Source organism: Crocodylus siamensis, chromosome 3, assembly GCF_052110815.1.
Source record: "Crocodylus siamensis isolate JL-2025a chromosome 3, ASM5211081v1, whole genome shotgun sequence".
Taxonomy (NCBI): Eukaryota; Metazoa; Chordata; order Crocodylia; family Crocodylidae; genus Crocodylus; species Crocodylus siamensis.
The window spans coordinates 57,123,752-57,147,926 of record NC_143397.1 but is presented as its reverse complement, the minus strand read 5'-3'; the positions used below and the strand labels follow the sequence as shown (position 1 = coordinate 57,147,926).

Genomic DNA, 24,175 nt, shown 5'->3' with positions numbered 1-24,175 from the left:
TGCAGGGAATTATGTAGACTTGATTTCACTGCAGGGAATTATCATTCTTCTGCAGTAAAACTATTATTTAGGTATGAAAAGTAATATGTCATGATAAAAGTCTTATGATGCAATCTCCTGTTGTTCTGGTAAATTATGAATAAAATCATTTTAGACATATCTTAACTGACCTCTGCTAGGGCACATCAATTTATCTTTAAAGTTAAAAAAAATGTAGATGTTTACATTTGGAAATGGTATTTAGTGCCACTTACTTTATGGTAAATAAAACATAATATGCATCTGTGTAACAGTAAGACGCAAGCACATTTTACTGTTTACAAAGCTGATACAAAAATTAATATCCTTTGCCTGTTTTTTTGCATAACATAATAGTAATCCTCATGTTTTGGTAAGAATACGGATTGCCTTCGTATTATATATATTGCATTTGTAAGCATGTAAAAGGGAAGTTTAACTGGCTGTAATCCTTTATGAGTCTTTTTGCAAGAAAATGTAAAGGGCTTGCACCAATGGTTTTCTCCTTTTTTGAATAAACTATAGTTAGATGCAATTAAATGCATAATGCAAACAAGCCTGGTCACAGATTGATGTAGCTGATGTAGATTTTTTTGTCTCTTTTGCTAATTTTACTCTTGCTTCTGTAAACAGGAGGCTGTTTTCAGGCATTTAAGGCTGCTTACAGACATTTTAAAAATGGTGCTTTACTTTAAACTCAGTGCATTCCTGGGCTGAACCCTGCATATGCCCAAAAGCAGTGGAGTTGGCTCACCCGACATCTGTAAGGATCAGGTGCTTTAGTGGGGCTTTTTGGTGCTTTTATCTAATAGCTGATTGAATCAACTTCAGCCAAAAGCATCAAAAAGCCCTGCTGAAGTGCCCAATCTAAACAGATACCGCAAAGCCAAGTCAAAGTAACGCACTGTTTCTTCCAGTAAAACTCAGTTTTTGGTTTTTTAATGTCTGCAAGCAGCCTTAACATATTAAGAAGACAAGGAATTATGTATATAATCTAATTCATCATTAGATACACACACATTGACCTGAGAAGTATAATCTAAGAACAGAGCTTTTAAATATAGTTCATTCATCTTCGGTATTATAAATGAAAGTAGAAAGAAATGGAAAGTTAGCTGTGGTGGCTCTGATATAGAGGCATTTTTGCTGTAGCACGCAGTACTTGTATATTCTTGATTTGTTGACCTAGAGCCTGAATTGGCAAACCTTTACTGATATGAATTGTCCCATTGAAGCTCCATGTGTTCAGGGGTGGTATATGAAAAAAAGGTAGGGGTGGTACATGGATGCATGAGAGCTTGCTTCTTGCTAGTGTTGGTGTACGATCAGGTGGCATGGCCAGAGGCACAATTGTGAGACTCACACATTAGACCCCATCATGCTTTTACCCACACATGTAGAGGGGGCTTCAGTAACCTACTAAGACAATTGTTAAACTTCCCCCCCAAAAAGATTGCAATTACATGAGATTACATTTCTTTATAAATGCAGATTGAATAAACACCAAATAAATAGACTGTGATCCTTGTGGGAATGAGGGAATAGAGCGAGGAATATTTAGTGACATAATATTGAAATGGCATGGAAAACTTAATTGATCAATAAAAAAACTTGCTCCTCTTATGTTTTATTGTTATAAAGGCAACATGGGAGAGAGTTTCTGTGGCAGAAGGCCACCTCTGTTTCTCCCCAAAATTCTGCTCTGTGACAGTTTGGTTAAGATGGTCCCTGTAGAGGGTACACACCTTACCCTATCTCTTTAGGTAACCTGAGCTAGATACATTCCTGAGGGAGGGGGGGAAACCTGCTCCTTCTGCCTACATGACTGGCATCACATACCTGGGTGAGGGGCTTGGGCTGTCTGAGGAGCTAGGAACTGCCAGTCTGCCCAGCAACTAGTGATGCATTTCAAATTGGTTGGCTGACGGCCAATAGGTGCTGGCCTCTATTCGACCAGGTAAATGAGGTGATAAAGGATATGTAAGTTAAGGACTGCCCAGGAGGAGGGGGCAGCAACCATTAGGAAGACTCAGAGAGATATAAGAGCTGGACCATCTGAAACTTGCTCGCTCTCTCTCAAAACTCATGATCAAGGAACTGCCTACCTCCAGAGGGAATCTCCACCTGCCTCTGGATGATACTTGTGAGTAAGCTACCTGACATCTAACTCGATATATAGCTTGCAGTAATTCAGATGCGTGATCAAAGGCTACCCAGCCATGCCAGTTTGCTCTATGGGATTTCTCTGATATTGCTCTAACCCTGTACCCTATTCTAACCCTACCCCTTGTAACCAATAAAGTTCTCCTTTGTACCTAGCGTGGGAGAGTTATTGGGATTAGGTCTAGATTATACCTTGGGGTCCCCTTGGTTCAGCTGACTGAGGGAGACCACTACTTGTGCTTCCAACTGAGGGAAGCACCCACAAGTGCTTGGAAGTGAGTCAAGTACCCTTGAGGGCTACTAGGCCTGTGTTTCCCAGGGTGCACAGAGCCAGAATCAAGCCCAGCCCTGGGTGGTGGCAGTTTTAACCCCAGGCTAGCGGGTGCACTCCAGGAAGGGAGTCGGCCAGACGTGAGGCACCCCCAGGGAGGCACACGGAGCCTGGAAGGTGGTCAGGCGCAGTGAGGTGGGTGACTCAATGCAGGAGCACCCCCTACTGGCCCACCACAGTTTCTACCTAGACTTTCTTTGTGTGTAATAAAATTAATTTTTATATTATGAAAGATTGTTGCAAAAGCAAAGGAGAAAATTTTAAAAGGAAATCTAGCAATTTGACCTAACTCATCAAATCTATTCTACTTCAAAATCACTGCATTTTTTTAGTCACAGTGTAGTTCTGTCTACCATAAAAAATAATCTGACTGAGAAGTCAGTATATTTATTTTACATCTCCACAGAAATATTCTTTTTCCTTTTTCTGACAACATGGAAACTCCTCTGAAATTAGATTTTGACATAGGTGTCTTCAGGGGCTCAGAAATAGCTGCTTTCAACAGAATCATTTACCTCAACCCTAAAGGACTTTGATGAATATCTTGTCAGTAGTAGCTTACCTAGTTTCTTTATTCAGGCCTAAAGTGTTTCTAGTTCAACCCAGAAAAGACTGGGCTATACAGAAGCTATACAGAAATGTTGAGACTAGTAAAACATATTGATTCAGCCTATCTTCTGGGCACTCTGCCTCTGCGGCTCCTTTCGACATTAAAGGTAGATGTGCTGCTGTGGCCACAACTCCTCTGTCAGAGGTACGGTCCTCCAGCAGAGTCACAGGGAGTTGTAGTTTTTCACCGTGGAATCCCAGGGTCAATCAGGTCTGATATGCACAATCACCCTGAGTTCAAAGGCTCCAGCATTGCTTAGGAACAGTTTGGTGACTACATGGAGATGCAGAGTGAGGCTTTTGACTGAATTTGAATATGAATGTCTTTCTACTATCATTCTCTATATTGCATTAGTATGCTATCTCACAATTCTTGGAAACTGAGAGAGATTATACAGTACTTCTCAAAAGCAAGCAAGAAAAATATTTCTTCTGGTCTTCTTAATCAGTGTGGAAAATGACCAGAAATGTGCAAGTGCTTTTACCGATAGCACTACACAGAGTTCGATACAACTTTAATTATCCTTATCCAATTTAATGCCCATAGATATTTCAAATGCCCAGCAAGAAGTGGCTACAAAAATATAAAGAAGTCTTAAAATTATACAGGTATAAAAGTGAAGCATATGGCTGCTTGCTAGAGGATATATGATCTAGCATATGGGTAACCACATGGGAAAGAATTGCCCTAGCAATGCTTTAGAGATTAGGCGAATATATCACTCCTAAGGAGATGTAAAATCCAGTGTCTTAGTCACCCCTGATCATTATTAGTAGTAATGAAAGGTTCTTTTCCATAGTTGCAAGGTAAAAAATAGACCAGATATTTTGAAAACTGAAAATTATAGATTTATAAAATATAATTACAGACTATGGGGATAAACTCACAAGGTCAAGTTGCACATCAATAATAAAGTATTTTTCTCCATTACAGAATACATTTGTTCATTGCTCTTTAAAAAGACAAGTTTGTGTCATTATGCAACTCCAGTAATTGTTCCAGTTTTATTACTGTTGTAATAAATGATTATTCAGGATTTGGAGTTCCCCTCTATGTTTTCATGTCTGTCAGACAGCAGACCCTATCATGTAACAACACTTTTCCCATCTCATTTGGGCTCATTTCATCTCCTGTTGTGACATTTTGACCCCAGTTTTCTTTGGGCGGTAGTTACAACAGAAAGTGTTTTCTTCTTCTCCATTTTCACCTATTTAAGGGAGAGCCTGTGGGTTTCGCATATATGAAGTTCCGGTTGTATCAGTATGGACAGTTCAAGAATGTTAGGGGATAATATTTATTATTGCTGTTCACTTGTTCTTTGACACAGCTTTAGTATCATGTTAGCTGTTTTTCAGACCTGGAAGAGTAACAAGAATTAGGCATATTCATAATTACTCATACCTTTGAGGACAGGTGTATACCTCCCAAAAATTCACTGAGTATAGTACCCTGACCAACCTGCAAGCAGCAGCAGTAGCTGAACTGGTTCATGAAATGAACATACTATTTTACTTCCCTTGCTATTTATTTTCTGTCTGCCACTGGTTATAGCCAGAACCGATATTGGAGTTTTATAGTGCCCACTTAAAGGATCTGTTTTATGCTTTCTCCTCAGCCATGTCAGGAATTGAAGTAATGAAAATCACATATACTTGGTACATCTTCAGCCATCTGCAGGCCCTGGCCACATGCAGACATTCAGTTTCTAGTGTGAGAATTGCTGTTACCGCAGTAGAAAACAAAAGAGTGTATGCATTCAAGCTTTTTCACCCAGAGCAAAAATACTCATACCGGGAGAAAAATAATCCAGAACAATCAGGGTGAAATCACTTCTGGGAGAGTTTCTTCTGGGAGACTAAATGTCTGCACACTTTCCCCTAGTGTAACTTCTCGAACCAGGGGAAAGATTGGGTCACCAATGTCTGGAAAAGTAAAAGAGGCAGCTGCTCACACCCTCCCATAAGCGGGAGGGGAGGGAAGGAGCAAAAGGAGGCAAGGGCGTTGTTGCACTGTCCCTTCTGCCTCCTTCCGCTTGCGCCCTACACCCTCCCTGCCCCCACCCCATTCCCTTGCTCAGTTAAGTGGCAGGGGGACAAGATGGCTCTTGCAGCCTCTCAGGCTCCTGCAAGCCTGGCTCTCTACCATGTTGACTTCCCCTAATGTCCCAGGTTAGTGATTTAAAAGCCAGAGGAGCCAGGGGCCTGGCATGCAGAGCCCAGCTCCCAGCCCCACCAGCTTCCCTTTGTCACCCAGCTGACTCTGAGCAAAGAAGGACAGGGCTGGGTGCTGTGCCACAGGGGCAAGCCTTGGCAGTGAAATGTCCCTGCCTCACCCCACACAGCATCACAGCATTCACAAGCTGCGCCTGGTACCTTGAGGTATGTAGAAAAAACATTTAAAGCTGTGTCTATGGCCAAATTGCTGATTCTCTAAATCAGCATTGAATCTTCAGATTCAGCCGAATTGAATCAGGGCCAGTGATCTGAATCAATGAATTGAATCACTGTCCCCAGTTTGGGCCAAATCTGAATCCAAATTGAATACAGACCATTTCACCACACCCCTAATGTTTTTATATGTTATTGTTACGCCTTTGTGTCAATAACATTTAACAATTCTGAATTCCTTTTATATATGATTTTTTCTTTTACTCTAGTTGTTTCTTTCCTTCTCATAAAAGCTAAGGTGCAATACAATATCTGGTTCAATTTGGAACACATTATTAAGGGAAACATTATTAAGTTAAGTTTGCCTTAAGTCTTCAATTTTAGGCTTACGCTTTTACTAACCAAATTTACTGTGAGGTATTTCGGTGTAGTAGTGGTAAGTTCAGGTACTTATAATTAAGCCAGGAAAGATGGCACGAATTGCAGGGGTAATGATCCAGATGCCCAAAATGGAAAGCAAACCTATATTGCACTACAGTATCTTAGTTGATTTATCTAGTGGAATTGGAGTCATAAAGATGGAGAGACATTTATGTACTTTTTCAGCTAGTCTTGAACTGTGCTGTGAGACTACTAGAACTTAAGCAGAGGAAAAGGAGAGCTGCCATTCAAAAAGAAACTAACAACAAAAATTAGCTAGCCTGATGGAAAGACAGTGAAGGCAGTAGAAATGTAATGCACAACTGTACCAGTTATCCCTTCAAGTATCCATGGTTTTCGTTTCAAGTTAGTTACAACTCTGTAATACTGGAATTGGAAATGTATTCTTTTGGGACTCTATTCTTCTTGTTGTACATTGCCACATTTTAAACTTGCAAATGTGTAGACATTAAATTAGGCCTAACCCTGTGGCTAACAGAGTTAATCTATTCTGAAGTTTTAAAATGCATTTCCTGTTTAAAAAGTGGTTTTGTAAAACGGCATTGTGGGATTTTATTTATTTTGTGCTTCAGTGATACCTGTACTAGATTTGTTCAATCTACAATTTTTTTCCAGCCAGCCCTACAAACTTTCCTGGGTTCTGAAATTACAGCTGGGTTGAACCTGGTTTTGGGGAAATAACCAAAAATAGAGAAGTCTTCAGGAAAATGCTGGCCTTGCTTAATTGCCCACAGGGCAAGTCTACATGGGATGTTTACTGCGGAGTAGACTAATTAGCTCTGCGGTAAATGTCTTGCATCTACATACGTAGTCCTGTTAGACTGCAGGAAATTAATTAACTCCACAGCAGCATAGTACTTATAAATACAAGTACTACCCTGCTGTGGAGTCTTTTTTGTTTGCAGCAGAGCACATGTAGACAGGAACTTGAGCTGGCTCAAGTGTTGAGGGCTGCCTGCCAGCTAACCCTGCACTGGAGCACCCTCATGACCCAGCCAGCCCTTTTGCAGCACATCAAACCAAGCCGGAGCAGCCATGGGCTGTTAAGCTAACTCCCCAGGATACCTGACAGCCAGGGTTTCTCTGACCTAGCTGAATGTGCTGTGGTCCTGGGAGCCTGTGTAAATACCGGTTATGCACCAGAGTTTATTGCTGTGTGCTAGTAGCACATGTGGATGCACCCTCAGTGGGACTCCACAAGTACAAGTGAGGGCAAATTTTAATTTGGATGCAATGGAGTTATATTTTTGGCTCTGTAGTTTCAAGTTAAACCTTACTTATATTAAAAAAAAAGGCAATTATTTCATAACATGTTTCTATATGAATTGAAACCAGTTCAAACATCTAAAATAAAGGTCTTTAAATATATTTGGCTCTTCTTTAAATTGACTTAACTAACATTGGGAATTTTAATTAAGCTAAGCCAATGTATGTGAGATCTTAACACAGTTACATGTATTTACAGTGCAGATTTGACCTAATTTAACCTGTTAGAATTTAAATCAGCTTAGTTAAACTGGTGACATTTTTGCCATCTATGTTTCAATATTTTTGTTGATATATGGACAACAAATCAGTTTTTGGGATGGCAATCTGGCAATAGTAAAAAGAAAAAATAAGTCAGTCAGTTGGATATATGTCTGACTGCACAGTTAACAGATGTGTTTTCATAGGAAGACAGTTCAACTCTTTTAAGATAATATGAAGCCTGTATTGAAGACTGAGAGCCAAATTCACCATTAGTATGAATCCACAGGAGATATGCTAGCAAAGAATTTAACCTCATAATTGTGAAAAATATGTATGAATTATAATTTTGTGGACAAAATAGCAAGCAGATCACTCTTTCTCCTGGAACTGAAGGTGTATTTTTTAAGGTTTTCACAATAACAGTCAGCTTAAATTTTTAAGGAAAATCGATCTTACTTTTCAGCATCATATGGGACATAATTGAAACTAAAGTTATGACCAGGCAAAACTGTGGGAAGGGAGACTTAGACCATTTTGAGCTGATCCATTCTAACCACTTCATATAATTGCTCTTTCCCAGTCAGTGGAAGCTAAAATATGGTAATTTATTCAAGCTATTTCATTTCAGGATAAGCTGCCACTGTTTAGCTTCCACTTAGAGTAAGACATAAGTTGACACAAGAAACAGTTGGAAAAAATCTGCTGAGAAGAGCCCAAGAGCAGCAAGTTCCCTTCACTTTAATTTGGTATAATTGTTTCATCTGCCCACAGCATAACTGACTTAACTGAGGAATATCATTGAAAATCTACCACTATAATATCTCAAGGCAGGAGCAGTAGAAAAATATCCAGAAAACTATTCCTGGAATACAGGATGCTAAATATCTGTAATATATGTGTAGTGTGGCTGAATGAAATTATCATCAGGGGTAATGCTGTAGGTATGCATCTTTCCTTGTCTTTTGTTTCATACTTTAAAATGTTAAAAGTTATATGTTGTGTTATTTCTCAGCCTAATTTCTGAACCATAGTACACAGAAGTCGTTGAAGACAAGGACATTAAAATGTGAAGTTTTAAAACTTTGTTACGTTCCCTCTGTCAGGGTAGAAATTCTTCTTTAGAAGGATTTCTGAGAAAGTAGTAGTAGTAATTGAGATCTAGTTAGGTGCTATTGAAACAGTACTGCCTGAAGAGCAGGGAATAGCTGCTGAACTCCAATGGTGCCACACAACAGCAGCTACATTGATAACCCTGAACACCCAACAGTTCCTGTGGGATCCTTGTAGTATGTAAATGTCTCCATGCAAGTTCAGTTTTGCAGCAAGGAAAACTCCAGACTCTCTACTAAATGGTATTGGGGATATCTGCAACAAAATGTTCATATGTACTTTGCCTCCTGAAAGATTCTTCCTACCTAAAGGACAATCAAACAGTGATCACAATCTTTTTTTAACCAGCACCCACTCAAATGTTAGGTTCTGCGGAAGTTAGAGTAAGACTGTGGCGATGGGGGGAGAGTTCTTTACTTTGGTGAACCTCAAAATAAACTTGCAGTCTTTCACATCTAAAATTGTAAAACTTATATTTTTTCCTCATATTCTACTATTGTCCCAAATTTCTGTTACAATAACTCTTCTCAACACAGATATTCTGGTTTAGATTTTCATTTTGGACTCTGGATAAAACAAACTTAGGGATCTTGTCTGATTTCATAATGTATCTAAAATATTTTGCAATAATTTTACTATTTAGTCCTTGCTGACTTCTGATTTGTGCTATGCTGAGATCACTGGTCAGAGACACAGACCCCCTCTACACATGCCAGTAAAGGTGTGATTGGATCTAATGTGTGATCCACACAAGGCACATACAGAAGTGACAATTTTTGCCCAATCTGGCCCGTGAAAGTGCTCTGCAGCCATGACGAAACAAAAGTGCGTGGCATGGGTGACTGGTGCCTCTTGAGTCGGGGGGGCACATGCCCCCCTCTGACACCAGTCCCCAGGCGGCCGATCCCACAGTGACGGGGGGGGGTGTCCCCCGCAGCCGATTGCACTCACCAAATAGCAGCTGCACCACTTCTGGAAGTCCTGTGGCCACTTCCAGAAGTTGCTTTTGCTGGCAGCCCCACTCCCCGCCCGGCACTTGCAGGGGGAGCACCGGAACTGCCACCTGCTCCCCTGCCTGCTGCCTAACCAGGGAGCGTGGCCTGACGGGGTGCACTGATGCTCTCACCCCCATGCACTCCCTACGTCTCACCACCGCATGGCTGCAAAGTGCCTAAAAAGGGCCCAATCCTGCAAAAATATGAAGACTTTTAAAACACGGTGTCGTATGTAACTTGCATCTACACTGCCTTCCAGCCTCTGAACTGTTTTCAGAATGGGATTGGGGAAAGGGAGCAGAGGGAGTTTGGTCTGAGATTTTTTTCAGCCCCTGTTGGAGAGTGGGACTTGTGTATTAGAGCCTCCCGCCTGCCCCAACTCACCCAACCCACCCTCCAATGCCAGCTGGGAAACTTCTTTTCCCACTCCTACTCTGAAAATGGGGACAGGCTGGGAGGAAAGAGGAGCCATTGCTAGGGGAAACTGACAGCAGGCTTACAGCGAGCACCTAGATTCCCCTCCCCCCTGGAACCAACAGTGAACTTCTGTTTGGTTCTGGGGATTGTTGTAACTCAGAACACTTCCTGCGAAGTGTTCTGAGTTACAGCACAGAGCTGCACTTCTGTTTGTTCCCACAATCAAAGATTAGAACCAATTGCATCTTATTGCTGTTTTAGAGGGAGTCCAATCCTGAGCTCCCCCTGCATTTGCAAGAAGCAGGTATCCACAGCTGGGAGCCCCCTTTGCTGAGGGGTCTTCCAGGGGCTCCCAGGGGCCACATGCAGCTTGGACCCATAGTCATATCAGGTGTGGGACTCTTGGTCCCAACTATGGCTGAAGTGCAGCTGGAACCAAGAGCCCTAAGTGGGCCTGGGATTTTATGTACTCTCGAGTCTTGGGGACTGTGGTCTTAAGATAATTGTGTAATTAGCCAGTTAATTGTGCAATATCTGTAATGTGTAGAAGGGACCTTAAAAAGATCATGCAGGGCAGCCACTGATTCTTGCAAATCTGCCTGGCATGATTGAAAAATTGCCTTCACTGATTTATCTGATTCTGGAGAGTTTAGGGTCCACTACTTATTAGCATAACTTGGAAGTGGGGGAGGCCAAATGGGGTACGAGACCCAGATGCCAGTTCAAAGAGTGCATCAGATGTTAAGGAAGTTTGTGCTGAGTCCGCATCAGCCCATGCTGCTGCTACTTCCACAGCCTGCATGAGAAGTAACCATTCCATCCAGCCTACCTCCCTGGGCTGCACCAGGCACGAAAATTTAAAGTTACATCTCTGGTGCTGCTTAATATATAATGCAGAGTCTTGCAGTTTATCCTAAAAGTATAGGCCACTTGGCCTTTTTTTTTTGCTAAGTAGGAGTGTCTATTACAGATACACACCTGCTGCTCAAAAAACTTCCATCAATAAACTTAGTCTAAAGTAGGAAAATGCGATTCTCCCCAAGGAGTGCTCTCAATATGTATTTTATTCATTTAAATCACGATATAATGTACTCTCCAAATGTTTGTACTTTTAAGGGGACAGGCTTATTGTGAAGGCAAACAGTTTAGCGGCATGTCTGATCAAAACAGTGAAACCAGTTAATTTTCTTGTGCTTTTGGGAACAATCATCAGGACATAAATTATGTCAGCTACACAAAACGGAGGCTGATAGGAATGAAAGACTATAAAATGATTTGACATACCATTCTGAACCCTCTTCATTCCCAAAAAAGAAATAGATAAGCTGTTTAGGAACGAAGTATCTAAAGGCCCTGGCTATTGTGTCTCTTTAGCCTTTACACTGCTCAGTACTGACAGTTGAGTTTCTTTTCACCACTGATATGGCAAGACTCTTTGAGGTACTGTATACAGAAAAAGAGATTTCACCTTTCATTGCCTTGTATTATTTGCCCTCCATTGAACTGTGTGCAGAAAGAAAAGTAAACTGTGAAAAACTGTGCATGACAAGGTAAGATTCGAATTTTTCAGTCCAGCAAAGCTAAAGAGATTCAGTGTTTTCTGTATGTAAGTGTAGATTTTGCCAAAGCAAGCATCCCTTTGAAGATGGTGGGGGAAAAAATTTAAGATTATTTTTAAATGCCACATTTTAAATATGCATCTGCATGCAGTTATAATAATTAATGTAATTGTAAGTAGGCATGCAACTAAATGAACTATGAAAGTACCACACTCATTTTAAAGCTATTACAATGCTTTTTGTTCTTTTTGTAGAAATCTCGTATTGAATAAGCAGTAAGCCTGTTAGTGAGAAGAGATGTATCTTCTGAAGACAAGAACTTTTGATCCAGCACTATAGTTTAGTTTTTTATGTCATTCATTGATTAACAGAGTTGAAAGAATAGTATAATGACACTTGTCCTTTATTCTTTGCATCTAAGTTCATTTATTAAAGCAATACAACTGTCACAAGGTAAAAATAGGTTTTGTAGCCCAAAGTTAAAGTGCAGTAATAATGTAGCCTATTAAAAAAAATAAAACTTCCTTTCAAAAAGAAAATCAAATCAACTTCCTGCTGCCCAAATCAAATCATGCAACAAAACTGTCTTACATATAAAGTTTATAAAGAATAAAAGTTTGAGTACCAAGAGTGGAACGGATTGCTACTGTATACATATTTCTCTGCAAAGCTAGTCAAAGGATTCCATTTCATTTCCCTTTTTAATCTTGGTGAAAAGCTATTCCCTAGAGTTTGAACATGCTCCATAGGTGTCCTATTTTCCCATTATTTGCCTCTACATGCATCTCTTCTTCACCAGACTTTATGAAACGCCCAGGTTTCCTACACCAATGGTCAAAGAGAAACAATATATTCTCACACTTATTATTATTTAGAATCTCTTTTGTTATGGATGAGAGAGTATGTGCAAGGGCTGCTTTTCCCAGGACAACAGTAACATTTTTTTAAACGGCCTCTGCAGGCAATCAGAACTTCAGATTTCTAAGAGTGACACACACAACCCTGAAATACTTTCTTTTCTACACTTAAATGCCAAAGAAGGTCAATAACAAAAAAAAAAAGGTGGAAAAAGTATATAATTCATGCTGTTACGTGGAAAGAGTGATAACACTCGCAAAATAGAGATACTCTGCTTTGAAGAAAAGAGGTAGTATTTTATAATTCATGCCATATCTCTTGGGCTTTCTGCAGCAAAATTTGGAATGCAATGTACGAAAGCTAAACATGCCCAAGAAAATGACATGGTTCTAAATAAAAAATGACGAACAGCTCTGAACAATGCATAGTTACCCAAACATAATTCATAGAAACAAAGCATCATATATAAAGTTTGTATCATATATGAGAGAGACAGCAGGTGCATCTACACGTGTGCTTTACTGTGCAGTAGGCTAATTTACTGCACAGTAGTGTCACAGCAATTAGACGCAGGACTCCATGTGCTGTAAAGGGGATGGCTGGGCACAAGTATGCTTCCGTGTGGGGGTTGCCTGCTCCGACAGGACTCCATGATCTGTGGAGCGGCTGGCTGGGGCATGAGGGTGCTTTGGCATAGCGACTGCCTGCAAGCTAGCCCTGCACTGAAGCACCCTCATGTCCCAGCCAGCCCCTCCACAGCACATGGAGCCCAGTCAAAGCAGCCCTGGGCTGGCAGGCCAACCCCTGGGTCCCCTGCCAGTCCAGGCTTACTCCCACCAAAGTCTATGTTCTGTGCAAAAATAAACTCCTGTGCAGTAAGGTCCAGAGTTTATTCATGCATATTAATTGCACATACAGATGCGCCCAGCATGTCTGGTGACTAAATTAAATGATGGCAAGTCAAAGGACCTGTACTCTATTTCTGATTTCGTCAGTCATTTATTGGGTAATAACCATTAGTGTCAGCCAGTAATAGTGGCAAAAGTGGGGTGCTTTTATTTCACTAGTACATAGTGTCACTTTGCTGGTATAGCAGTAACCATGCTAACACTCCTAATACAGATAAAGCTTACGGGTTAGATAGTGGGATATAAAGCGCAGGCAAATGCACACAGTGATAATTGGCGTAATACAATTCATTTGATGGTTTGTAGTCATTTTTGTTTTTATTTTAATTGGGACTAGAGTTACAGTAAATGGAATATCATAAGCAGGGAAGTAAATGAGAAAAAGATAGTGCCGCTGACTTCAGTGAAATTAGTTTTATGAGTAAAAAAAACTTTTAGGAATGTGTCTAAGACACCAGGTATTATTGCTTTGATGTATTATATTTACAAATAAAAACATGGACTGATTTTCTGTGCCTAAAGAATATACTTTCATGACTGTCTGAGGCTTTCCTCTGATCCATTTTGGAAGGTATTTAGTTTTACTCTTGAAGCAACTATGAAAGGGATGGCATTCCATAAAACCAGGACAAAACAACTTTTCATGTAGTCCTTGGTACCATGTACAATATCTAAAATAACAGAAGCAAAATCTTTACTTTTAATTTTGGTTTTATAATATTTTGGGAGCAAGATTCTTGTGTGGCAAGTTGACATTTATCTTCCAATTGTGAAGGGTCATTTGTTTGACAGAACTTTATAGAATAGTTTTTTTGTGCTTTTCACCTGTGATTTCTTCTTAGAAGAGAAAGAACAGTGCAAAGATGATTAATTGATGTATACCACACATTTGTCAAATCTTTCTTCTTTTTTTCTGATAACCCACAATTCTTCCTGTTCTCTACTTCTCTCTTGAAAGAAAGAATCAATTAAAATCAATGGAAGCTTTACTACTGGCTTTGAAGAAGAATTGAGCCCAAACACAGCAGTACTTTTGCAAAACAATTTTCAAAGCTCTGTGCAGTATTCCATCTATCTAAAACAACCCTATAATCAAACAGTATGTACATACGATAGAGTGAAATCAACTTCATTTTGCAGTCTTTGACATTTCATTGCTGTTGAATGAATGTAAAAAAAATGGCTTGTAACATAGCACTTCTGTATAGTTACCCTGTGATCAGTTGTCTGGCCAAAAGGAAAATTTCATGATTATTTTCATTGAAGATTGCACCACTCTCCCTTTCTTTCCTTTCCTCTATCTCCTTCACTCTCTGCACATTTATAAAATAGAGGAAAAAGAGCAAAGGTACAATATAACTCACATAGGGTCAAATAAAAACCTTACTGAACTCCACTTTGTAAGTGGATACTGCATATAAGTTTGAGATGTTTTGAATTTTCGGGAAAAAAAATCTTAAAACTTTTCCCATATATCAATAACTCAGTCTAATAGCTTCTTTTGATGTAGGGAAGGGGTATCAACTTCTGGTATCTCTTGACTGCATCACCCCTCTTGAGGATAGGTTTGGAAAAGGTAGGTGGTTCTAATATCCCAGATTTGCTGATCTTCCAATATCTACCTGATTAGAGGTTTCAATGGAAATACCTCTTGTCTTTTTTCTATCACAGCTGCCTGAGTGTTTTAGGGCATTTACACAGGTTTGGGCCACCTTAATTTCATAACTTTATTTTACTTCATGTCATCTATTTTAGGCACGTATGCTTGATGGCTCACTATGGTATCTGAGCACCTAAAAATATTTTAAAAAAACAAATGATTTCATGATTGTGAAAAATAAAAGTTTGTACTTTTGTTCTGCTTCCACCTTTTAATATAATTCAGTCATGGAGTCTTTATCTGTACACGCTGCCCCACACAAAACAGATTTATTCCACAGAAATACCTTTTTAAATAGCTGCATCTATTTACGTTAAGTCAATTTAATCTTATTCTATATGTAGTTTCTAACCATCAGTATAAGGAAATTGGGAGTCTCTGTAGTTGAATTTAATAACTTTATACATAATGTGGGGAACTACAGTTGAAGGGACTGATAAGTACAACTTATTAACATCAGGATCAAAAAAATAAGACATGGGGAGGAATAATGAGATTTGTAAATAATTTGTACAGAAAGCAAAAGAAAAATCATTCTAGCCTAAGCCATACACAAATAGTTAGAGCACTCTCTTAGGAAGTGAGAGAACTGGGTTCAAATCCTTTCAGATTTGGAGAATGCATGATCAAGGTGATGACAGCGTGTTATGAACTGAATGCAATACTCTCACTGTGAAATGTGTTTTTTCCATGCTTACAAGTGTGGCTATCCAGGCAGATCGGTGCCTCCCAGAGCCAAACTGAATCTCATTGGAGTTAATTGTTGAAGTACTGTTTTGGGTTACTTCTGTGCAAGTGCATGCTTGCCCAAATATTGGCCACATAGGCCATGCCCAGATGATCACAGACATGCTCATGTGGCACTGCAAACCCATGTGCAATGCCATACACTGCATATGCAGGTGTTCTCCACATTGCTACCTTGCACTGGAGGTCCCAAGGTCAAAAAAACCCATGCTGAAAAAAAGCAGGGCGGGGCAATGCCTGTGGCGGCAAGCATGTGCTGCCAAACCTGGAGCCTGGCAACTGGAGTCCAGGTAAGGCTGCTGGGACCAGCACAGTTGCTGTCCCCAGGCTCCCCTACCCCACCCAGGGTAACCTGCCACATGGTAGAGCAAGTGTGGCATGGGCATTCCCCAGGGACAAGTAGTACTTTTCCTTGGGGAAACAAACACTTGCACTTGTCTGGACGTGGCCATAGAGACCTTCTCAGTCCCACAAGGAGATATTTACTGGTTTTAGCCACCCAATGGACTTTTAAGACGTTAGCACCAGGCCTGTTTTAATCACTCCTTAGGACTTGTCTCAGTTAAGCATTTTCTTACATTTGAAGTAATCCAGATTTGAGACAATTGAATCTAGTTCACGTCATGTTCAAGAAAGAAGGGAAATTCAGGGAATTGACATAATTCTGTGCATGAACAAGATTGGCCAGATCCTTGGCTGTGTAAATCAGCCTAATTCTGTTCAAGTTTATAGAGCTATATATATAGATTGACTCCATATTAGAATCTGATTTAGCATTTCTAGTGGAGATTTCATTATGCTTTTCTTACCATTCTGGAGTAATGTTTTGCAGAATGTGTGGATGTGTTAACCCTAGATGAGAATAGAGTCAGAGATCTGCATACAGGACAGTCACAGACATAAAATTCTGGTGTGTCCCACCAGACATTATCTTACCAAAGCTATTTCAAATATCTAATTGCATATGCTATGTTGAATATACTCTTTTGCCATACAATGCCACAATAAACATGTACCATAACTGATTGTGCTGCTTTTTCTCAACCCTTGTCCCACTGGCTGTGTGATCAACCCTTGCTCATACCTTTGTTCATACTCCAGTTGGTATCAGTGGAAAAGCTTATCTGAATACAAAGAGCTGAGTAGATATATTTTTTTAATTTTCACTTTTTATTTTATATACAATTGCAACAGCATTGCCTGTTTCTGTTTTTTTTTTTTTACTTTTTCTGAGATGTGCGTAATAATACCTTCTACTAAAATTAACAGGCAAAATACACTACGTTAGTAGGTAACAATTGACCTAAATGTTAATGCACAGAAAATAATGTCAATTTTAGCTTATTGTGTTAAATTGTACATATAACTGTTTGACATAGTATTCATTTGGTGGGCATGTTTTATGTCTAGACTCTGTGTCCTGCAGCAACATTTGAGTTACACCTGTCTATTGAATTCAGAGTCTCATGCCTACTTGGCCATTCTTAATCAAAATGAAAACAGCCACCTAATTCTCAGTGAAGTTGTTTGAACTGTGCAATCGTCTAAGAAAATATCTTAATTGAAGGGTTCCCTATTATAACTATTGAGTGCTTGAGGATATTGATTTCCTGATGATGTATTATGTAAAAGATAGTTGTGTGGATAATAGCTGACAGTGGCTGCAGTGGGAATTGTGTATCTGGCACCATCACCCCAGTGACCAGTATATCACTTCTGCAGCACGTCTGATCTATAATAGTTCAGAGAAAGTGAGGCCTTAATTTACTTCAGAGCTAAAGTATTTCCCATGTGACTAGGTAAGGCACCAGGTAATATTCTCAATCTTTGTTTCAGTAAAAGAAAAAATATTAAGATATTACCTTAGTTGTTATTTTACATTAAAGAATGCTGCAGTATTTTGATCTCTATAGCACTATAGTCTGCAGTATTCTGCTTTCTTTATAGTATAAAACAAATGGATTTTTTGAATGCCAAATTTTAAGCGATTTATGGTATTCTAATACTGGTCATATATAGTAAAGAAATAGTTAAATGTTCTTTGCAAGTTTTTTATGTTACCTCATCATTTTTTTTAAAGCTGCTAAATACAGGATGCTGTGCAAAGTTTATCTGAATGTAGTCTCACTATCTAAAAGATTTCAGTTGTTAAACTCCCAGCATGTAAAATAGATTTATTAGTCTGAATGGTTTGTAATCCCAATGGAAATAGAGCTTGCAAACTGGTGCAGAAATGATAAAACAGCCAGTGCATCTGAACTTCTTATCTGCATTTATTGGCAGCGTAAATATATGCTGGGGAGATGAGAAGCATCTAAATATTCACCAAAGTTCAGGAAAGCGGGAAATATGTGAAATCTGTGCTTGAGTCCTTTGAACTGACAGAGCATTTTTGGTTGCAGTTTTGACATGAGGAACTCATACAGCTCCTAATGGAGCTAAGCAGCAATTTTCTCGGTTTGTAGAGTCACAGCAAAATTTTCCAGCGCTGACAGATCGTACTGTGGAGACCCATTAAACACTTAGCCTTGGTGAACACTAAATATATCCCTGCAACAGGCTTACTGCTAGGTTTGGCACTTGTGTCAAAGAACTTAGATATCTATAAGGTATCGACATAAATTGGTGCATAAGTAATTTGTATGGAACAGGTTTCTTTTTGGAATGGATTACAATTGTCTTCAGATTGTGTAATATATTACTCTTTTCTTAAATGTATACATATATCTTTTAATGGCATTCATTAAAAATACTTTTCAACCATGATATGGCATTTACATCTGATACATTGCCATATTTACTCAAATATAAGACAAGGTATTTTCTCTGCAGTCAGCATAGGAAAAAAGGCCTCTTATCTTACAAGGAAAACCTCATTAAATGTATTCTCTATCATTAAACCGCTGCCAAAAGCAGTATGTGCTCAGTAATGGAAACCAACTGTGAAACTGATTAAATGCAGCCAACTCTGAGTATGACTATAAAACACATGGCCCATATTGGGCAAACATACTGATGGAAATCTATGACAAGGACATGTTAGTGCAGCCCACCTGAATAAGAAACATGGTAGTGCCCATTGTGCTCAGTCCCTGTCAGCACTGACTCTTTTAGATCATAGTGAGCTGCTACACAGAGTACATTTTTACCTCCTCTTCACTCTCATAGTTGATCTGTGCCTTTCTTTCATAGATTTCATAGACATTAGGTCTGGAAGGGACCTCAGAAGATCATGAAGTCCAGCCCCCCGCCCCAGGGGCAGAAAGTCAGCTGGGGTCATAGGATCCCAGCAAGATAAACATCCAAATTTCTCTTGAAGGTGCTCAATGCAGATGGTTGAACCACCTCCGCTGGCAGTCTATTCCAGACCTTGTCGTCTCGGACTGTAAAGAAGTTCTTCCTTATGTCCAGCCTGAAATGGTCCTGAAGGAATTTGTGACTGTTTGACCTTGTCATCCCCTGGGGCGCTGTGGTGAACAGACATTCCCTCAGATCCTGATGACCCCTGATAAACTTATAGGTGGCCACCAGATCATCCCTGAGCCTGCACTTTTCCAGACTAAAGAGCCCCATGGCTCTCAGCCTCTCATCATAAGGTCTGTTTTCCTGACTTCTGATCATGCGTGTGGCTCTTCTCTGCACCCTCTCAAGCTTCTCCACATCCTTTTTGAATTGTAGAGCCCAAAGCTGGACTCAGTACTCCAGCTGCAGCCTCACCAAGGCCAAGTACAAGGGGCGAATGATGTCCCAGGATTTGCTTGAGAAGCATCAATGGATGCAAGCCAGCATTTTGGTCACTTTACAAGCCATAGCATCACATTGAAGGCTCGTGTTCATTTTGTGGTCAATCATGACCTGAAAGTCCTTTTCATCCGTAGTGCTAGCCAGCGTAGCACTGCCAAGCATATAAGCATGCTGCAGGTTTTTTGCCCCAACCATTTCATGACCTGACCATTCAAGTCAGGCCGGCAGATACTTTTGGTGCCTCACCCCGGTGGCAGGGCCAGGTGTTACATTCATTTCCTATTTCCAATGATACCTGTTTCTTCACCAGCCTTAAATGTCTGGCAAACATCACCAAATGGGGCCCCAAACAGTTTCATAGTTTCTAGGGTTGGAAGGGACCTGAGTAGATCATCTAGTCTGACCACCCGCCATGGCAGGAAATTATACTGGGGTCAAACGACACCAGCAAGACGTTCATCCAACCTCCTCTTAAAAACCCCCAGGCTAGGAGCCAGCACCACTTCTCTTGGAAGTTGTTCCAGATCCTAGCTGCCCTGACTGTGAAGTAGTGCCTCCTGATATCTAGCCTAAACCTGCTCTCTGCCAGCTTGTGACCGTTATTCCTGGTCACTCCTGGCAGTGTACGGGGGAATAGTGATTCCCCCAATGCCTGCTGATCCCCGCCCCTGACTAATTTATAACAGGCCACAAGATCCCCCCTCAGCCTTCTCTTTTGGAGGCTGAACAGCTTCAGGTCCCATAGCCTCTCCTCATAGGGCCTGCTGTCCCCGATCATGCGAGTGGCCCTCCTCTGGACCCTCTCCATGCTGTCCACATCCCTCTTGAAGTGCGGCGCCCAGAACTGGATGCAGTACTCCAGCTGCGGCCTGACCAGTGCCGTATAGAGGGGGAGGATCACCTCTTTGGACCTGCTTGAGATGCATCTGTGGATGCATGACAAGGTACGGTTGGCCTTCCTGACTGCCTCCCCACACTGCCGGCCCATGTTCATCTTGGAGTCAATGATGACTCCAAGATCCTTTTCCACCTCCATGCTGACAAGAGGGGAGTTCCCCAACCGGTAGGTATGGTGCCGGTTATTCCTCCCCAGGTGCATCACCTTGCACTTGTCTGTGTTGAATCCCATCCTATTCATATCCGCCCACCCTTGTAGCCTGTCTGATTGAAGTCTGGTGCTTCCTTCTAGTGTGCCAACATCCCCCCACATCTTAGTGTCATCAGCAGATTTGAACAGGGTACTTTTTACTCCCTCATCCAAATCACTGATGAAGATGCTGAACAGTGCGGGCCCGAGGACCGAGCCCTGCGGAACCCCACTGCCCACATTCTTCCACGTTGAGAAGTACCCATCCACTACCACCCTCTGGGTGCGGCCCTCCAGCCAGTTGGTGACCCAATTGACTGTGTGGGCGTCGACACCACAGTCCCCCAGTTTCTTAATGAGAACGGGGTGAGAGACAGTGTCGAATGCCTTCCGGAAGTCCAGGAAGACTATGTCCACTGCTACCCCTGCATCTAATGATCATCCAGAATCCCTCTGTCACCCCCTCTCTCAGCCTGTTGCATATGATTAGTGTGGCCCCACTCTCAAGGAGGTGGAGCCAGATCAGGTTGCCCTGATTTACATAAATTTTTGGAGGATCCCAGGACACATGACAAGAATACCCAGTTCCAGCCATGATTGGGAGCTAATTAGCAAGTGGGTCCTTTTTGGGGGGGCAGGGGGTGGTATCTGGAGTGTGCACACATACTGAGCAGTGCTGAGCTGCAGAGTTACCATGGCTTGAAATGCTGTTGGTTTATTCACTGGGCTGGGCCCCTACATACATGGTAAATTGTGATCCTTTTGGCTTTAGACCAGCAGCTCCCAAACTCTGGGTCTCAACCCCAAATGGGATCACATCAGCCGATGGGGTCACGGGGGTGAGGGGCTGTGGGTTGGGAGTGAGGGGCCATTCTGAGGAAATGGGGTAGTGCTGAGGAAAAGTTTGGGATGCACTGCTTTAGACTAATATCATGCAAATTTTGTACTATATATAAATAGATACAAACATGCTGCTCAAAAGTGTGTGTATGGTGTACCTGTGCTGAAATGTGCAGCACTTTCAAAAAGTAAAATGTATCAATTCTGGATGAGCTAAGCCTATGGGCAAATTACTACAGGTATGTTTATTTCAAAACCAGTGTTTTCAAATTTACCCCTCACTTCCATGTACCAAGGAGAACAGGTTCTGACATTAAGCAGGGAGCAGAGGAAGGGCTTCAGTGGGGAAAATTTGAGGGGGCAGAAGACAAGGGGCCCACCTGACCCGGCCCCCCCCGAATTATTTTTCCTGCTATAGCAGTGGGAGGGGGACAAATTCAAGGCAAATCTCCAATAATTGGATTATATACCTGGAAAATTATATCAAATATAGAAATTTTCTATATATAGAATTCTAATTCTTAGAGGGTCTCCCTATCTTCAGTGTCATCTTATAGTCAAGTAAATATGGTAAAACTCTGCATATATAGTTATTTTATTTTGACCACTTTAGCTGTAATTGGCGTAATTAAAATATTAGTGATAAGTAGAAGGCAGCAAACCTTGATACATAGTTCTTTTTTATCCGGAGAGCATCCTGAAGTTAACAGGTAATTAATTACACATTAGTTCTGAGAACTATCTCCTATAGGATGCTGCTCACCTACTCCACCCTGCTTAGTTTACCTGAGGGAAATGCCAAGTTATTTGGGGCTGCAATAGAATCGTAATCAGCTTTACATCTTTTTCAGTGATCTGGCTGAAGCATTTCTATACTTTTCAGGAGTTTAGCCAAGATAGAAACCTAGCAGAGAGCTGCCTATTAGCAAGGGCATAACAAGCAATTGGTGCCTGGGGCAAACCCTGGAGAAAAGCAAGGGGTACACAGTTCAGGAGTCAGGCGGAGGGGGCAGGTTCGAAGAGCAGGAGTGGTTCTGAAAGTGGGGGAGCTGTCTTACCCATGCTGGGAGCTCCTACACAGTTCCCGGCTGACTTACTTCTCCCAACAGTCCTCAGCTGAGTTGCTTTATGCTGTGCCCACCACAGCTCTTGCTCTTAAGGCAGCAGCAGCCAGGGACCATTTAGGAGTTCCTGGGCTGGGGCAACCACCCTGCAGGCATGGGAGTTAATTTGTGGTACCCCAAGGCAGGTACTCCTCTTACCCACCCCTAATTACACTACTGCCTACTCTAGCCATATGAGACAAAAGCAAAGTCGATTGATACGGAGAGAACATCCAGATAGTGGATTTTATACAATTTTTTCTTTCCTTGTGTTGGTAAAGTAGGCACATTGTTTGATTGCTGGCTGCTGTGGAAAGATCAAATAGCAGCAAGCAAACAAGAATGATGTGTTTGGCAAGGAGATTTAGACCTTTCTTCTCAGATGTGGTCTTCATCACATTAACCCTGTCGTCACCTGTCAACGTTAGAGCAGATGAAGGCAATATGCTGTACTTTGAGCTACATCTGAAGGCCATTCAAACATTCAGTGAGTTCAAAATATAGTTGCCTGCTTGCTTTTAATGGTGTTTCATGCAGAAAAAATACAATATATGCTCCATATCATCCTCTACCTTCCAGCTGGTTTCCAGATGCAATTCAAGAAGTTGGTTTCACATACACAGATAGCCAAATGTGGTTTAGTTCCTGATTATCTTTGTGACAGCCATTTTCTTTTCTTGTTTTGTTCTATAAGTTGAAGTCAGTAGGCCCCAACTTTTCGAATAGAATGAGAAAAGAGAGCCTGCAGTTTTAAAAGAGTAATGGATTCAGATGAAGTGCCCTGGACTCAGGAATTCACTCTCCTCACCAATCCAGCAAGTACTCCATCTGACTGTAATGTTCTTCCTTTTTATCATTTTGCCCAGTATTTTTCAAGAAAGGATATTGCATGAAGGATCTGTCCATCCCGCTTAGCAGTGCTGAAAATTTCAACTGATGCTTAGTTAGTTTTGTTCATTGCTTTTCCTGCTTTGTAAAACTTGTTTTAAAATGTCCACAATCGAGAGATACTGATAAATGCATTTTATACACATGACAAATGAGTGAAGTTTAGCATTGTTTGGTTTTTGTAATACAATGAGCAGCCCTACTATTTGATGAAATAGTGCACTCCATAAGGGAACAGACCTGTTCAAAGGCCTAATGTGGAAATGTTTTTATGTTCCATTTCAATGGGTCACCAACATGCAGCCCATAGTGTGGCCTATGGAGCTTCTGGATCTGGCCTGCAGAGCCCCAGGACTTTGCTTATGATGGTGCCAGGAGTAAGCAGCAGGGAGCTGAACCAGAGTCCAGCAACTTCCAGCTTCACCCATGCCACTTCTGCTTCTCCCTGCTGGCCACTAGCCTCCCACCAGCTACGGCATGGCAGCTTCCAGCTGGTAGGGAGCTGCACTGGAGCTGGGCAACTAGAAGCTATGTCCACACTGCTACCACTTCTCTTTCCCTCCTCTCCCTCTGCCTCCCAGCTCCTGCTGAGAAGCAGGAGCTTCCAGTTGCCTGGTCCTGGTGCAGCTCGCCACTGGCTGGAAGTTATGCTTACACCCCAGGTGAGGAGTGGGAGGCTAGGAGAAATGGCAGCTGCCTGGTCCTGACCTGGGTGCAAGCCAACGCTTCGGCTCCTGACACATCACAAAAGTAATCTGGCCCAATTTCAGACCAGAGCCAGATTGTTCCAGCCTGTGGCTTGAAAATGTTGAAGGCCACTGGGTTAAATTATGGGGAAA

At 41.3% G+C, this 24,175-nt stretch overlaps 1 protein-coding gene across 1 annotated transcript in view; it reads left to right on the top strand.

The window, feature by feature from the left end:
• The window catches only part of FBXL17 (F-box and leucine rich repeat protein 17), a 505,276-nt gene that overhangs the window by 411,274 nt on the left and 69,827 nt on the right, over window positions 1-24,175 (top strand). The gene's annotated exons all lie outside the window — the stretch shown is intronic.